At 37.2% G+C, this 19,328-nt stretch overlaps 1 protein-coding gene across 13 annotated transcripts in view; it reads right to left on the minus strand.

The window, feature by feature from the left end:
• The window catches only part of LRRC4C (leucine rich repeat containing 4C), a 567,176-nt gene that overhangs the window by 341,419 nt on the left and 206,429 nt on the right, over window positions 1-19,328 (minus strand). For 3 of the 13 annotated variants that reach the window (XM_074584305.1, XM_074584300.1, XM_074584297.1), the window contains one exon: window positions 13,205-13,244. The exons of the other annotated variants lie outside the window; for them this stretch is intronic. The gene's annotated coding sequence lies outside the window, so the exon portion shown is untranslated. The remainder of the gene's footprint in view (window positions 1-13,204; window positions 13,245-19,328) is intronic. 13 annotated transcript variants of the gene reach the window in all.

Raw genomic sequence — 19,328 nt, forward strand, 5'->3', positions numbered from 1 at the left:
TGGGGCTCTGAGCAACCTGATCTACTTGAAGATGTCCCTGCTTATTGCAGGTGCATTGGACTAGATGACCTTTAAAGGTCCCTTCCAACCCAAACTATGGTTCTACCTGTTTAGAAGCTGCATATCAAGAAAGGGAGTACAGAAAAAGAAGGAGCAAGACCTAGAGAAAGAAATAGAACGTAGGAAGGCAACTAAGTTGCAACTGTCTTTAAAAATTGAATAGCTGCAAAAACGATTACAGGAAGAAAAGGAAAAAAGACAAAAGTTGGGAGAAAAGGTGGAAACAATGCTTGTACAAGCTCCTCGCCCCCCTGACATCGTACAGAGTAGCACACTAACGGTATCCCCTAAAGATTGAGATGGAGACATCTAGGGTGGTCCTGATGACAGTATGCCAGAAGACAATCCTTTGTTCCCCACAAATCTTCTTGAATATGAAGCCAGACCCATTGTTAAAACAGAAAGAACTGTGGGACCTCAGGGTGGTCATCTGCAACATACTACGCAAACCATCCCCTGGGATCTCTTGCAATTGGCAAATCTGCAAGAGGTATAGCAGAAAACCAGGTGAAACAAAGTGAATACTTGATAAATCTCTTTATCTCTCCCTCCTCCCCTCAGAGAGAGAGGTGGGGGAGACCATCTGTCATCTCGTCATTGGCCAATCTGGCCAAAACCACGACATTGTGGCAAGTATGCCTAAATGGAGGTAATCAAATAATGTTAAGTGAAGGCGAAGCAAATGGCTTTGGGGGTCTGTAAGTTTTCTTACATTTAGGACCCGACCCAACAAATGCACCCCATTCTATCACCAGCACAGCAGCCTATTGGGCTGGAGGGACAGGCATCATGGAGCAGGGTGAGCCACTTAAATCTCTAAGTGAGCTCTCTAGAGCCGTCATAAAAGCCGCTTACATGCAAGCCATGCACAAACAAGATGTCCCACTATCTGCTACAGTAGATTTTGCAATGTTAAAACCACAGATTAGGGGAGCCCCAGCAATCTTAAAATCTATCTGTTTGCAAAATGAGATTAGATTAAAAGAAATACTGAATAATGCTCCCAAACAACTCTCTACCTGGGTGGAATTAATGCACGGCATTGTTCACTACAGCCATGAAATGGGCCGGGACGACGCACCAGCTGAAAAAAACCACCTGGATCCCCAGGGAGGAGATCACAAGGTAGGGCCTGCAAAACAGGGAATAGACACAAAGTAAAAAAAGAGTAACATCCAGAAGGCAATGGGACCTGCCTGTCCGGAAAGTGGAGGCTTATCAGTGGATGAGCGATGATGGCCCATACGTTTTAATTCCAGTTGGTCCTCAAGGACAATTGCTGAAGTTTTGAAAAGATATGGAAGCAGAAATTTCAATACTAACGCAATGAGATGTCAAGAAGCTGGGCATGCAGTCCAGACAGCAAAGAGTTAAAATTCCTGGTGTGAATGGAGTGACTATTGTGTGCCAAACTGACATGGTCAATTTATGGCTCCTGGGCGAGAAGCGCATGTCGACTACTCGCTTTGCAATTAAAGATCATCATGAAAACATTTTAGGTTTTGATGTTCTAAACAGAGTGACCTGGTGCCTGCTGGATTGCAGTGTGGTCCCTCGAGTCAAACTTTGACCCCAACCCTGATAGAAATAGGAAGGCCGCAGTGCAGATGCTTCACGCAGTTCCTGAACCACCTGTTTCAAAAATTACTAATGTACTGCAATATCTGATTTCTGCTGCAGCATGAAATGCAGTTTATGAAGTCGTAGCTGATTTGGAGAAACAACAAATTATTTCCAGAACCCACTCCCCATATAACTCACCTATTTGGCCAGTTCAGAAACCAGACGGGAGGTAGTGTTTAACAATTGATTATTGGCGCTAATACAGTGCCGCTAATGGCCGTTGTACCAAACACTGCAAACTTAACAGCTTCTTTGCAAGCAGCTGCACACCCATGGATGGCCGCGCTAGATGTAAAAGATATGTTCCTTATGGTTCCCTTGAAGGAGGAGGATAAAGAGCAGCTTGCTTTCACTTGGTTGGAAATACAATAATACCTTTAACAGACTCCCACAGGGGTATAAACGTTCCCCACAATTGCTCATGCTGCACTTGCTGAAGTTTTACAGTCTCACTCCCCTAAGATGTGAAACTGTACCAATATATAGATGATATTCCAATTGGAGGAAGTTCCCCTGAGATGGCTGGGGAAGCAGCAGCAGCAGTGTGGCAAGCACTAAATAAAGCAGAAATTGAGATTCCACCCAGAATACATCAGGGACATAGAAGTAAAAAGTCAGGGACAAGAAGTAAAATTTTTTGGTACTTGGTGGATAGCAGACAGTGCAATGATTCGTCCAGATACCTTAAGAAAAATTGAAGAGCTGCAAATGCCACAATCAAGGAAGGAGTTACAACAATTAATAAGACCTTCAAGATGTTGGAGGAAGCATGTGGCTGGATTTTCTATTTTCCTGTCCATTATACTCACTTTTACGGAAAGGCAGATCCTGGGAGTGGAAACTAGAACATAAAAAGGCAGTAAAAACTGTAACTGAAGAATTAAAGACATATCAGTCACTGGGACCAGTACAGCTCCACGACCCTATTATAGCCAAATAGGGTTTTGCTGAATATGCTACTTAGTGTAACCTATTCCAAACTGGCCCAATGGGCCACAAAGACCTTTATTGTTTAGCTCAACTGCATTTAAAAAAAAAAAAAAAAAAAAAAAAACAACCAAAAACAACTAAAAAAAACCCCAGAACAATGATACTCTGAGTGGGAAAAGGGACTTTTATTTTCAGTCTGAGCAGTTAAACAAGTTGCGAAAATACCTCAGGGACAACCTGTGCAAAACGGAGAATGATTTAATTTACTAGAAGCAATCCTAAAGGGGACTGCTCCCCCAGAAGGGGTTGCACAAAACTGCACTATCAGAAAATGGTGTGCTTACCTAACAGGAGTTGCAGAAAATATGCAATTAACTGAATGACACGCTAAGGTTTCCAAATTGCAGATGCCCACAAACACAGACCCTTGAGCATTACAACAACCTTTTAACCTTCAACCATTCTATATGCACTGCCCCTCACTGAGGCTACAGAAACGGAAAACATTTGATTCACAGATGTTTTAGCAAAAAGGGTGAACTATAAATGGCAATATAAGGCCATTGCATTAGATATTATCATAGGCAAACAAGTAATAGAGGAAGGTGAAGGCAGTGCAGCAGTAAGAGAAATAAGAGCAGTTATTTTGGCAGCACGAAATGGAGCCAAAATGTTATACATAGACTCTTATGCCATGTGGACCAGTGCCACACAGTGGCTCTGTCAATGTGAAAGCTTGAATTGGGAAGTAAATAGATCCTCAGTTTGGAGAAACAAAGATTGGCAACTATTTCTAAATATAGCAAGAAAAACAACTTTCAAGACAGGATGGGTAAAAGTTCATGCCAAGGATAATCAACCAGCCACAAAGTGGAATTAAAAGGTAGATGAGACAACTAAAATTAGCAAAATGACCTTAAATCCTTAATGGTATCAAATGGGAGAATGGTTATACCAAAATCTAAGCCACACAGGTAAAGAAACACTGCTGCACAGAGTAAAGGCTGGCCTATAAACAGAAAAACTTGTGAAACTATTCCTAGAAAATGTCCCCAGTGTAGACTGAAATTACAAACAGATCGTCCTGTTAAAGCACCACCTCTACATATCAATGAAGGGAAAACATGGCAAATTGATTATATTGGACCTTTCAAATCCTCTGCAGGATATCGATATATCCTCACAGGAGGGGAAGTAGTCTCTGGCTTGCTTATGGTGACTAAGTGTCAGAAAGTCGGTGAGTGAAATACAGTGTGAGGCTATCGTTTTGGTTGTCAAATCTACCTACTCTTGATGTTATCCAAAGCAATAATGGCTCGCATTTTTTTTTGTGTAAGGAAGTGCAAGATTGGGCAAAACAAGAGGGAATTAAATGGGCATTCCACACCCCATACTACCCTCAATCAAACAGGATGGTAGAAAGAGCTAATGGCTTATTGAAAAGGAATCTCAAACCATATGAGGCTCAATGGGATACAAGCCTTCCCAAAATACTCCATCAATTAAATGATTGATATGGGCACACTAGAAGCCCTGTTAGCCAAGCATTCTTTGTAAAAACTGAGCTCAGCGCTCCCTCCACCAGGAAAAGAGAATTTCCAACAACATTACAGCCAGGACAGCCTGTGATGGTCAATTTAGCATCTATAGATACTGTGCCTTATGACCTTAACTAAACCTTGTGGCCCACTTGCCTGGGAAGCTATCAATAGCAGTGGTGCAAAACACAGAATTCATCCAGGATGGATTTTTCCTTCATTTTAACAAGGTAACCCGTTCAGGCTCTCTCCACCGAAACAAATCTCTATTTTCTCTTACAGTACCCTGCAGAGTGGCAAACAGAAATGCTGTGTTCATGTTACTTTTCCAACCCATAACAATGCTACTCCTCCTAACCTGAGGTCAAAGAACCCTAGAGTGGCCATGGTGTCAAGCCCATATTAAGAATACTGGAACCATGGGAACACTCTCTGGTAAGGGAAAACTAAGTCTTTACACCATCGTCATGCATGGAAATAAAGTATACTTAGAGAATGAGTGGAGCTGGTACAAAGATGAAGCTATGGCAAAGTTTCCCTACTTCAGGGAACAGCAGGGGAAGAAATTAAAGTCAGGTGCCAGACGATCAATGGGTCCACCCATGAAAAGGTGTATGAGATTTCTATGTACAACATTACATCAAACCCAACAACAGAATGGGATATAACACTGCACCACTGGAAGAAAATTAACCTGTTGGCACAAGTTTACCTTAGTACAGCCTGTTTTGGTAATTTGTATTTTGTCCTTCCATGGCGTGGGACTATCATTTAAATGTAAAATAGACATTATTGAGTCTAGCACAACAATATCTACCTCACTTACTGTCCACAGTCATTATAAAGGACAAGAAAACTCCACCCACACACATTTTTGAAATTGGACCATATGCGATCAAAAATACAGCTCAATAACAAATATTTTTTAACCCATCATGGTCCCTCAAATGAGTGGAACTGTCAATGCAGGTTACTATCTCTTGCTCACCAGGACTAAGTATGTTTTATGCAGGATGGTTAGCATGGCTGCATGGACAAAACCTCACCTCTCCAAAATTATCAAGAAGAGATGTGACTACTATCCTATGAACAGGTTTTGAGCGTATTAAATAGCATGGACACTGAAGTTTTAGCAAAAAAAATAAGCTCAGCAACAAGTAATTTACACAAATTAGAATGTCCATTACAACCTTCCCTATCGGCACTGGGGACTAACCAGTGGCTCTTATCTGATACATTGCCTCAGTGGGAAAGAATAAATGAAAGGGACCACAAACCGATTGTGAATGCACTTGTTGCAGACCAAAATAATGTTTCTCTGGCTCTTAGTTGTATCCAAGCTTAACTGTGGACATAATCTATGGTAGCAGCAATTAGAAGATGAAGAGGGCACCTTACCCACTGAAATTCAAAAGGTAATTTGGGATAATACAACTAAATTTGAGAAAGAATTCCCATCCTGGTGGTACTTAGTCAATTTTACTTATGACCCCACCAACAATAAGGCCATGGTATGTATGCTTCAGTATACACCATATACCCCATCATTGTGCTAGGATTAAATCACAATGGAGCTATACTCTATCCATTAGAATATAAAGTGTGGGCCCAATGAAACAGAAACAAATGGCAAACTGCTGATGTTAATACATGTGTTGTACGGGAACAACAAGGACTGATTTGTGAGAGTAGTACTGTCAAAGCCCAAGAATTTGGGCTTTGTCTTGACACTGAACAAAATACTTGTCATTTTGAAATATCCCGATGAAATCCCTGAAACTGTACTTGCACATATTGAAAAAGGATATGTTTGCATGAGAACCATTTGTAATTTTATATTCGTACATAACATTACTGTGGATGCAAGCGATCACTAAAATATTTGTGTTCGTAACTTTACTAAAATTATGGGATGCAACTTCAAATATTCAGCTCCTGTTATGTCATCAATTGTTAAAATTTAATTATACACAGAGTCAAGATTTATTGCCTACCCCCATTGGAATGAATCTTACATTGGTGAAGAAACTAATACAACACAATGACCTGTGTCAACTGCTAGAACAAGTCCGAATCAATGAACACAAATCCCTAATCACCACTCATCATGATACAGAATAGATACCCCATGCCTTCGAAAGACAGAAGAAGGATGTAAAACACCATTGGTGGGCAACTCTTCTTGGATGGTCTCCAACAGCAACAGGCATTTTAATCTCACACTTCACATACTTGTGATTTTACTAATTCTAACATTAATGTGTCTATTGCTTATATTGTATATAAAGGTTTCATACAAGATAAAACAAATAACCAACTTCAACCACACAAAACATACAAGCTAATACATTAGTGTGGACCTGCAAGTGCATAAATTATCAATATACTATTTATGTCACAGAGGCAAGAAGAGACCATACCACCACTCTGTGAGAATAAGATGAATTGACTATAGTCACAGGGTGGGGTGTGACGGTATGCTTCCCCCAACTCTCAACCTGACCTTTATCTCTTATAACCCTGCCCAAGCGATAACCACCCGTGGTGGTCATAATGGGTGCAGCCAGTCGTGGTGGCTACATCTGGGTCAAAGTGGACTCAGAGTAGACAGAACATACAATAGCCAAGGGCTAACAATATACGCCCAACTAACCACAATACTGGTACTGTGGTTGATATGCAAATATGACTATAGGTCAATCATCTTACCCCCATAAATACTGAACAGCCCAAAAGCCCTTTGAGCTCTGCTGAATGACAGTGAGCTGCATACCAGGATCTCCCCTTGGGTAGGGACGCCTCTCAAGGTCATTCCTCAAGATTGAGAGATTCCTTGCTGCAACAGATTCCCAGTAAGTGACTAACAACTTACAAGCTTCACTTAACAACTTCGAAGCTTCATTAAGATTATATCTTAGATTGATTGTGCACATATAAATCAGACATAAATCATTGACGAAATCTGGGACTAGGACTGGATCCAGCCACACCTAGACTCCCCTCTGAGAAGGAGTTTAGAAAGCAAGAGGGTCCTTTCTGAACCTCGACTCAATGAGAGGGTCTCCCTGACAGTTTTGTCTGACCCTGTCCTCTTTGCAGCAAATAACCAAGTGTACCTTGCCATTGAATCTTGTTAAACCACTGTTCCCATTTACTATCAAACATGGTTAAATTGCTGTTTTATATCAATAAATACACTGCTGCTTCTCTCTTATGAGTGAATTGCATCACTCCATCCATGACGTTGGGGAAAAAAAAAAAAATCACAGAAAAATAGGCCAGGTATTTGTGAATCCTGATGCACTCACAGCACTGTTAGCTATTTTAAATCCATGAACTTTAAGATGCCCTGACAAGAAACACTCAAAATTTACAGGTTAATACGCACAAGATTCACTTCATTTTCCTTATCTTCCACATGAACTTTGCCATATTACTTAATCTTCCAATTTAGTGAGGGGGAAATAGAAGTTTCTGAAGATTACTGATGGCAAATAGGTACATAGCTCAGAAAGAATATGATCAGAGCATAAGCTTAAGCAGGCTTTACACCCTGTTCAGGCCTGAAATTGCAGCTCTGCAATTTAAGAAACTAAATCCAGTTTGGTTGCAATATTTCTACACTCTCAAAAGCAAGTAGAAAGGAGAGACGCACTCTATCAGTTAAAACAGGTTTGAGAAAACAGTACGTACACATTACATTTCAATTCTGAGACTCTCTCATAATTAAAATTTAAGATGTTACTTAATTTCTCTTTCTCGTGTTTATAAACTTGTAATTTAATAATCGGCAGTTTCTGAGAATTTTGTGAATGCTGCAAAATGCTTCTTTTCCAGCAGGTCTTCAAACATTGGCTACCTCCTTAATATCAAAATACTTGCAAGAATTTACAAACAGTGTTAAAACAGTAGACAAAAGAAGCCCAGGCAATGCCATGGGAACTGAATGTCATTCACGTAAATTTGATGGATGGAGTATTTAAAAAATAAGAAACATGACTGTAGGAACTGCAATAAATTAACAACGTACTGTCAGTTATAATAAAACCAGGAGACAAATCTGAGGCAGCAAGCTATACATTGATTTGTTCTTCAGATCTCATAGGTTGATGGTTACAATGTGACTTTTGTTAAACCCAAAGATATAAACTACAGATTATTTTCAAAAGATCCCGCCACTTGCTGAAACAGATGGTTTTCATAATAGTATCTATAAGGCTGTAACATTCATTAAATCAATTATCAAATAGTAATTATAGTTCTATTGTACAATGTTTGCAACCATTTGACTTAATTATACTCATAGCCCAGCATATAAGTGTCTGCACATATGACAATTATATTGAGAACAGAAGTTACACATTTGTTTAAGTTCAAATTTATCCTTAAATATGATGGAAATTTTGCTTTTAATCATTGCTTTTAAACTGAATTAAAATCTTAATGTTCTGTTTAGAATATAAATGGTTTTAGGAATAGGCATAAGATCCTCCTATATCAGTTACGGCAAAAAAGAGCCAGAGAAAAGGAACATGGGAAAGGAAGCAGTGAAATATGAATTCTAGGTGGCTTAATTATTTAATTCACCAAAGCAGAAAGGGGTTACATTTGAGAATAAATGCATTCTGAAAATTGTCATATTTATTTTTAGATGCTTATTTAATCTTTATTTAAATATCCATTTAATTTTTTTTATTTAAATATTTGTATTTTAGAGGTATTGGCCAAATTCTGACACATTTTTGAGGATGTTTCATATCAGTATTATCAGGAAAGAAATTAGCCATCATGAATAGATATAAAAGCAAATATTAGAATACCTACTGGAGTAAATTGAAAATCACATGGAAAATATCAAGAAATTTAATGACACCTACCACCTTTTCCAATACACAGTTCAAAATTTGCAATTACATTAATTAGTTATATAACCTTTCAATACAGAAATAAAACTATGGAGATAATAGAAACTAATCAAAATTTAACAAGTGTTAGCTGTGACCTTGAAAGTATTTGTGAATTATCTACAGATGAACTCTTATGAACATGAAATAAACAAATACTTATTAGAATATTATTATTAAGAAATTATCAACTTTTTAATCAAAAATAAGTTCACGTTTGTTGACCTACATATTCAAAAAGAGCTAATTATTCATCTGTAGTTTCACAAAACCACAGTTTTATCAGCACATTCACTACAAATCACTGCATGAAACCTTGTAGCTGTGTGTAAGCAGAATCTTGACTAATCCAGACCGACAGTCAAAAAGATAAAACAATTCAACAAAATGGAATAATATTTATCATTATATTTTTGTGTCATCTTCTTTTAATTTAGAGTTTAGCAGGAATCATTTTATTGCTAACCGATTTTTAGTCATAACAGCTAGAGAACAATCCGTACTGGAGGCTTCTGCAAAAGAGTATATAAGGAAAGTTTGAGAGATGATCAGAAGAAAGTAAACTTAACACAAGCAAGAGGTCATCCCAAGTACTAAAAAGAAGCAGGAGAGAAGGCATAGAGCAGAAAGTGAAAGAAACAAAGGAAGGAAATTATGTATAGAATTGAAAGGATGTTGTGGTTTAACTCCAGTAGGCAGCTAAGCACACATAGCTGCTCACTTACTTCTCCCCCTGCGGTGGGACGGGGGAGAGAATCACAAAGGTAAAACTGAAAACTCATGGGTTGAGATAAAGATAGTTTAGTAAGACAAAAAAGGGAGGGGAAAAAAAAAACAAAACAAGAAAAACAAGTGATGAAAAAAACCCAACCAAACCCAACTGCTCACCACCAGCCAACCAATGCCCAGCCAGTCCACAAGCAACGGCAGTCTTCGCACACTTTGTCTCCTTCCCAATTTTTATTGCTGAGCATGACGTCATATGGTATGGGATATCCCTGGGGTCAGCTGCCCCAGCTGTGTCCCCTCCCAAGGTCCTGCGCACCCCCAGCTTACTCACTGGTGGGGCAGTGTGAGAGGCAGAAAAGGCCTCGATACTGTGGAAGCACTGCTCAGCAATAACACATTCCTGTGTTGCCAACACTGTTTTTAGCACAAATCCATACAAGCTATTATGAAGAAAATTAATGCTATCCCATCTAAAACCAGTACAATGGTCTTCAGAGTGTAAGACCTAAAAGACCTCAGCACTGAAACAAAAAGGAAGTTAAGAATTGCAAAAATGCTCTGACGGTGAGTTGAAGGTGAACTTTAGGTTTTATAAGGGTAGAGATCAAATGGGATTTGAGACAGATGATGTGAGGTGGATTTAGTCAAACAATACGGGAAGTGATTTCAGCATATAACCCGAGAGACCTACCAGTCATAAAGAGAATTAGCTAGCATTACACTAGGAGAATATCAATTGAGATTATTATTTTTACAGGATGCAGCTAATCTGTGGAGAAAATAACTTGTTTGTTCTGAATTTCTGTCCATTCTTCTTGCAAATCAAATAGTCTTTTTGTAATTCAGATTCACTTGGAAGTACTCCCACGCTTCTCTCCTGCCCCACTACTACTATGGCATAATCGTCGTTCTGGTTTTAGATTATCTTATCTGAGTCATGATCTTACCTTGAATAAATGTAGTCCATTCCCCCATCCTCACTGCAAGCTGTTAAAATGGCTTTAGGAATATACATATATATAAAAATATAGATTTTTATATAAAAGTACATTTTCTCAGGTGCTCTAGTACAAGATAAATAACTTCTCCAGATGCAGCGAAGGCGTTTCATAGAGTTGTTTATATTGGAAAAGACCTTTAAGATCATCGAGTTCAGTCATAAGAGAATAAGAATACATTAACAGCAATTAGAACATAAAAGTGTAAGAAAACATTAACAGCAACAACAAATATGTAAGTTCACTATTCCTAGAAAAAAAAAATGGAACAAAAAATAAGGCTGAAGAAAAAAGACCCACAACTTCAGCGAACAGCAAAGCTACAAACAATGTGTATACTTATTATAGAACAGATTCTAAAAGATGTTCCTGACTGTTTTAATGGCATTTTAAAATCAGTGGATGGAGAGAAAGCAAGGTTCTAATGTAGCTGGATTTTAGAAAATCATTATCCAAATCTTAATGTCAAAACAAACCAAAATTACTTCGGATAACATTAAAGAAAGCGTGGTTTTCAGTAAAGTTTTGCTGTAAATTAGTATTATAGAAACTAGAAATAACTTCTTCCATACAGATTTTACTGTCAGGGACCAATCCAATGTCACCATTAAATAGGGATAGAGAACTTCACAGTTTTTTCCACCTGATTTTGCTTTACAGGATGAAATACACACTTCTCTCTCAGTTTCTCTCCTAACAGGAGAAAGATTAAAATGGCCACAGATAAGGATCTTATGTTATCAATTTCAAAGACATTTCAGTGAGGAGTCTAGGCCAATAATTACAACTATCGTTATTTGTATGCTGCGTTCCTTTGATTTTTTGAGAAGAAAATAAATTCTCAAGGACACTTTTATTATGAAAAAATGCTTACATTAAAGATGTATTCTCTGGTCAAAACCGGACAGACAAATATTCAAAATCCCAATTAATTTCAATAGTTTTACCTGGGATCTGGGAACAAGTAAAGCAGGGTCTTGAACCTGAAACACCTACATTAGAAATCAGTATCCTGCTAATGAGTTATTGACTTTTCTGCATTTTTTTCCTTGGCTTGCTTTGATTAAGAATGGGGGGAAAAATGTAAAATCTTTTAAAAAAAATCACCAATAGCAAAAATCATGCTTTTATGACTGAGACTGACATCGGATGCAAAACTAAATGCGACACTGATAATATATTTTCATCAACCTACGTAGGGTCTCTCAATATCTGAGAAGAAAATAATGTCCAGAACTTGTAACATCTGTCTTTTTTAACTTCACAGTTCATTTCTGAATTTGCAAACAAATTCTCTGAGGGCAGAATAGAGAGTAAAAGCTTCTGTATTTTTCAAATCTGTTGATCTTCAGTTTCAGTGTCATATTTTGACAAGTTTACTACAGTATACACGTGAGTAGAAAAATTGAAAGACCTTTGAATCAAAACAAACTGAACATGAATATTTAAAAGTGCTAAAATATTTGAAAACACTTGGGAATGGAAACTTGGTGTAGTTGATTTACTACAAAAATGCAATAGTCAATCACGTTTGAAATCTCATTCTTTTTGGAGTGGGTTGCTCAGGTTTCAGTAAACTTCACAGGAGAGAGAGAAATGTAGGACTTTATTGCAAGATCTAGTCACAGATATACTCATTTTTTTCTGCATTTATACTTTCTAAAAAGTTAATAATCACGTTAAGATAATTTAATGACCATCACTTTATCTATTTGTTCTCCATGACCAATATCGACAAATCCTAGCCAGCTTTATCTTTTCTGTTTAAACATGCTTATGAAAATATTTATTAACCCTGGTCTCACAACCAGGATTATGAATTGTCAAACCAGCTTCTCCAGACATAGAAAACACCTAAGTTTTATGAATAATGTATGCAACTGAGCAAGGGACAGGTGGGAGACAAAAATAGTAAGGGAGAATCTTTCTTCTGGTTCTCACTTCCAAGGCAACATCCATCTCAAGTTAAGACCTTGAAGTGACAGAAGTAATACAGACGCAGACAACTATTTCACATAAGTCTCTAGGACTTTAATGTTTACTTATATTAAATTTTCCTCTGTCCTTTGAGGGAGCTGAGAAAAACTTTCAGACAAAGAAGATACTTTTAAAATACATATAATAAGCATATTTAAAAAGGAGAAAATGAGATATGGATTCCAGGATTATAATGATGATGATTAAAAGGAAGAACAATTCAAATGAAGGACTGAAATAATGCTAATAGATTAAAGCAGGAAAATAGAAATGAACAGGAATTATTTGATAATTGTTTAAAAATTAAAGAAACATTGAAATTAGAACTGTTTATAATTATTACTGTTGATTAATTTCTTACAGTGGGTGAAGACGGGAACCCTGGAAATTACATCAGTTTGACATACTGACAATTAAAGCAAAAAAGTAAATCAGTGAAACAGACCTCTGGTCTCCTCACGCTTACTGCATTCAATCCAGAGTATCTGAAAGATAAGAAAGGCCTTAAGAATACTTTTAGGAATTAGTTGTACCTCCGCAACAGATACCAGTTTCTCTACTCTATTTCTTTCCCTTCTTACTGCCTCAAGGGGACAGGCTGGAGAAATACTAGTAAAAAGAACGGGAATTGCCAGTACATTTTGGAGCAGCAGAATTAACGGCAGTTGTGTTTTCTCAGAAGTCAGGCATTGAACCAGCACAGTTTTGAATATTGCTTTCTTATGACAATGGTTGTTATGATGACAGCAGCAAATGTCAGGCCATGAATCCACTTACAATGCAATAATCGCATCACAAGTAATCAAACAGACAAATGTTCTAAACTCTGTACAGTTTTAAGGTTAGAGTATGCCAATAATTCTCAGTGCCAACACTGCAAGGGTATAAATTACCTATTCTTAGGAACATTTTCCCAGTGACTAACCTGTATTCCTGGCAGTAGCAACCCACAAGAAAAAAACGTGATTTCCTAAGACATGCTCAATCAAACTCCTTGAGTGGAAATAACCAGTAACAAGACCTTGACCAGGAGTTTCCGGATTCAAAGCTCAGGTATCACAACACAAAGGCTTTAAACACATATGTGACTTCCCACGCACACCAGAGCTCCGAATGTGCAGCAACCAGTTGGTACGTACAACACAGTCAATCCCAACACGTTCCTTTCCTACCTTATCCTTCAAGTTAACCGTTTAAAAGCTTACCCAGAAGACCAATGCTCCTCTCTTGTCTATTTCCTGCTCACTACAAAAGTACTATCTCCTCCTATATGAAAACTGAAGGATACTGATTTAGATAAAGACAAGAACCAGAAAAATGTGCTTGGGTGACTTAGGTGCTGTTTGGTCCCGCTCTTGCACCATCAAGATGTTGCTGAGAGCTCTGCCTCAACTGCTCTTACAACCTTCACTGGGGTATAGCTGCAAACCCAACCAAGACCAAACCATTGGCTCCCAAATCTCTAGTTTGGGAATGCTGGTCTTTTCCTAGTTGCTATACATTTATGTTTGTCTCCAGCCTTACTCATATTTACTGCCATCCCATACTGTCGGTCTCCTGTATCCACATTTACATCTATTTGTTGATTATAGCCAGAATATACAACTCACACATAGCAAACACAGTATATAACTACTTCAAGTTTCCAGCATTTTTCAATTTCTAATTTCTCATGTTACTCTGAATATTAGGCCAGAAGACAGTATTGTATGTAGTCATCTGATCTGACTGATTACATCACAGGGTGCCTCCATGGTCATTACACTTTTACTACGAATACTTTGTAACATAATGTATTTCTTTTAAAGAAAAACTCCAAAGTTCAGGATCTCATTTATTACCGCGAAGACACAAACCCTAACTTTTATACTTACATACTCAGACCTGAAAACAGTGAAGTATGAAAAAAGATCCTTTCTAAAGACATATAATTTGAAATTTCACACAAACACACAGAAAACTGAAGAATGCTTACTCAAACTCAAACTAGTAAAACCTGTATATCGAGCGGGCATTTAAACACAGAAGTGATCAGGAGAGCAGAGCACCCTTTCCTCCTCCCACTGGACACACTACTTATTTCAGCAATAGAGAGCATAAAACATTGGGAAAGCAGCACTCTCCACAATAGCCAGTGGAATATGGCCACTAGATGCTTTGGAAGGAGAGCCAAAGAATGCGCCCACGCTTTCAGTAGAAATGTGTTTATCTTCTCACATGAAGAATTAGAGTATAAAGAGAAAGTAGACATTTATAGAAATAACTCTTTACAAAGTTATAATAAAAGCAGGTATCAGAGAGTTTAATGAGAGACCTAAAACCTCATGTTTCAAGATTGGATCTAATCTCTAATTTTTAAGAGCAAGGGAGAGAGCTAAGATTTCTGTGAGAGTGCACATCCCTAACAGCATTTCTTGCATGTTATTTTCAAGAACCTTTGCCTGGCCACTTTCGAAGCTCTGATGGGTGTTCTTCTGAATAAAAGACCAGGAAGTATTCTAAAGAATCAGTTTTGTTCATCGTAAGTATGCATTTGTCAAAATAAAATGTTTCTGTGATTCTCTAGATAAATCTTAAAAATAACTGCATCTTTATATTAGAATATTTGATTTACCAGGATTTCAAGTTCACTCATCATAATAAACTCCTAAAGCAGAATCAAGCAAAAACATCAAGGAGCACAAACACTCCATTCTCTTTAGCCAACACAACTAGATACAAAAGCAGCAAATGGAGGTGTTTCATTCTGTGAGGGATTATTTATGAAGAAATCAGAGCAGCACAGTGTGTGATAAAATGGATGGGCTGTATGGTGCAGTGTGCAGGTTATTACTTCTGCAAATTGACCAAACTTTTCCAGTACTCAGAGACACCAAATATCAGATGACCACACACTGCTGGCCTCAGCAGTGCAGCAACAAGTAATTCATTACAGAAGATTAGAACATATATACACAAGGTCAACAGACTAATCAGTTCTGAGGTACTATTTTTCTGGTCAATGCTGCCTCTAAGAATATATTTTCTTGTCTGTTGACCGGTGCACTGATAGGATATGTATTAAAGTTATGAGAAATTTCAGTGTCCTGCAACCTAATAACTCTCACCATTGCTAAGATTTTTCTTGAGTCTGCCTAAATTTCTAATTTTTTAAAATTTATTTCTATAAAAATACATTAACTGTGTTTTTACTGGAAGCAAGTAACACTAACCTGTTTGAAGGTCAGGAAATAGATTCTTTCAGTTTAATTTTATATGCCCTTGTAACAGTTTCTTAGCCAGCTAGAGTGTTGATGGTAATTGTCAATTCCCACAGAGATGAATTTTCACTTCTGTGGCTCTCTGTGAAACACCTAATGTAAAGATTAATTGCAGCAGAAATAGCTCTGACTATACCATTTTAGTTCCTGTCAAAGCTATTTTGTCAGAGTTTGAAAGAATCCCCCCAAAACGCATATGATTTAGAATGAGCACAGTGTTATGGGAACAGAATATATTATTAAGAAAGTTTCAGAACATGCTATATCCTTAAGGGAATCCATAAAATGGATTTCAAGCAGAAGAAAAGATGAAGACTTACCTGAAAGCGTAAAGGGGAAAAAAAAACACAGTAAGAGAAGTAGGAGAGGAAGTGTTTCCAGGCAATTTTGATGCTTTGCAGATGTCTTGAATAACAAAGACACGATAGTCCTAGTATACAGAGAACCACAGAGAGGATTATCTGGCTGAGGGACAGAGTTTGCTGCTGTGTCAGTAAAGAAGAGTATTGCTGACAACAAAAACTTAAAAAAAGAGAAAAACTCCAAGCAATCTGGAACCTGGAGTTTGTCAGAGACAATGCAAAAGAAGCTTACTCCAACAAACACAGCAATAGCTGCTGAATGTAGTTCTATTTGTTATATACGTGTACTACGCGTTCCAGTGGGATTCTGTAGGATGCCGACTCCACACAAGTATCACGACCGGACTGGGTGGTCCACTGAGACAGTGAGTGAATGTGGTGCATCAGCGGGACTCGGGCTGCAGCAGCAGCTTGAGCTAACAAACAGCTGTGTGGGAGCGTAACCAAACTCTGCTGAGGGGAGCAAAAGCACATGCAAGCAAACTGCTCTCTCCCCTCTGACGTGACGGTTTCAGTTTAGGAATAGGAAAGGCATATAATCATTCAGTAAATCTGAATCCATGCTGCAATGGTACAGTGGAGACCATTCCCTCTCACCACCTTTCCTTCCTCTCTTTCACCCTAAACAATTCTTAATTAATTATAAATTTGCTTTAACTTCATTCTCAGAATTGTCTTAGTATTTGTGACCTTGCAATGTAAAGGTGGAGGCATTTTCACCTTTGTTGCAAACATAGTTTCTGTTATATTTCATATGAGTTGTGTTTATTGATATCAAAGTGGACAATTATGTTTTGGGAACTTTATATGGCATCATACTGCCATTGAATGCAATATGGATCTCAGTGCTTTAATGAGATAACAGCATAGAAATATTATACAGAAAATAATTTAGCAAAGCTTTCGGGCAGTTATGTTATATATACATATAAATATATATATATATGTATGCCCTGAAACTTTTTGCTGTAATTTCTTTCATTATTTAAATGAACAAAAAGTTTTAAAATGATGTATTGACCCTTTCCTGCATTACTGTTATAGTTCCCTATTTGAGGGGGATTGTTTACTTTTAAGTAGGCAGTAAAACATCCTAAATCCAATTTTCACTTGCAGGATGAAACTTAACTTAAAATCATAAGACTTGACTAAGATGCCATTCAGCATGCCTTGTACTTCGTATCAATTTCTTGTTCTAGATTTCATGATCTAGTTCAATTGTGTTGTTTTCATGTGCAGGCTTTGAATAACTTGTAATATAGGAAAGAAAATCAAGGCAAAACACAGAAGATTAAACAAGAAAACCACAACAAATCTTGTTTGTTTACAATAGATACGATTAATACTAGATTTTTGATGAATTATTGCCAGTTTCTTGCTATAATTGTTATTATCTTTTAATAATGAACCTTCTTTACCATATTACCAATTCTTATAAATAAAACTATCGAAACTCAGTAAGGTCGTAGAGCTGAAAGGAATCAGAATGTGTTTATTCTTTACTTAAACTGGATAGATCAATATATTGTACCACATTGGAAGATAAATGATTACAAGTTAACGACACAAGTCTCAGATTCCATCAGTTTGGTGAATTGTAATCAGTCATCTCATTGCCCTTCTCTGTCTGTCCTTTCAGAGTTACTATGACACATACGTATCCTCAATAGTCTTTGTCATTTCTTCTACTCACCTTTTGTCTCCCATTGAAAAACATAGGAACATAAAGCTAAGTTAGCTTAAAATAAACATGTAGTGGCTTCAGGACATGACTTGATTTTCTCTTTGTTTTTAACCATCAACAACTCATCTATACAAGGGAATACTGAGAAATGTATTATGATGGATGGATATTTTTGCATGAACTCTAAAAAAAGAAAAATTATTTAATGGAGATGAATGATAAATGGCCAAGGACTTACACCTTTGACTTTCAGACTAACTTGTTTGACAGCTGCATGTAATTCTGGTGTGTCCAGTCCTTTGGATCTTCTAATTCAATTTACTCTGATATGATTTATTAATTTTAGGTTTACTTAAGTTAATGAAGGGTACTTATTTTTCCCCCATGTGAGTCATTTTGGTATTACAGACATTACCATTTTTTCATTAATTTGATCTCTTATGCTCTTGTCATGCCTGTTGAGTTTTTTGCCTGTTCACACTATGTGTTTGACACAATATATTGTGGAATATGCTGTGATTTGGGTAATGATAGAGATGCATCCTTTTAGATTAAATGCTTTTAGCTGCTGTGATTTCAGGGACTGAGTTTGATGGACCAGTCTTTACAAATGATCACTTCCAGCCACTTGCTTCAATACTTCCAGGATATCTGATGATAGTCTTAGCAAAAGCTATTTTGAGTTCAGCAGGCTGCTGCATCATTTTATATAGTCTTCAGTAGAAGTAGTTAATTGCATTCCTGCCTCGCATGTAATTCATGTATTACAAAGAGCTTTATAGTCAGTCAAACTGAGGTAATATTAATTGAGCAACTTGTGAAGGAAGTCCTTTTTTCTGTTATTTTTCTTGTTGTGGGTTTTTTTTCCCCTTCCCAGATTGAACCTTTCTCTTTATTCATAATTCTCTTGACAGAGCAATTTTCTATTAGAATGCTAAAGTGACATTCAAATAAAATTGAGTCAATTTTGTTAAATTTTTCTAGAAAAAGAGATTTGTATGCATCAAAATGAAGTTTCTGAGATTTCTTACAATTTTCTATTAATTTTTCTTTTTTCTTCTTTTAAATTTCAGAGTGTGCTTCTATGGCTTCAGAATCTTTTGTATTAAGAAACCATTGAAGTTCCCAATTCACTTGGGTGCTTTAAAAAAATTAATCTTTCTTGTGTTCTCCTTAACTTTAGAGGACAGAGAATTACTGTCCACCGTGAACACATAGTAGAGTCAAGAATAAAGCCTTCTGAAAACACAGACTAGCATTGTG

This window comes from Larus michahellis, chromosome 4 (genome assembly GCF_964199755.1).
Source record: "Larus michahellis chromosome 4, bLarMic1.1, whole genome shotgun sequence".
Taxonomy (NCBI): Eukaryota; Metazoa; Chordata; class Aves; order Charadriiformes; family Laridae; genus Larus; species Larus michahellis.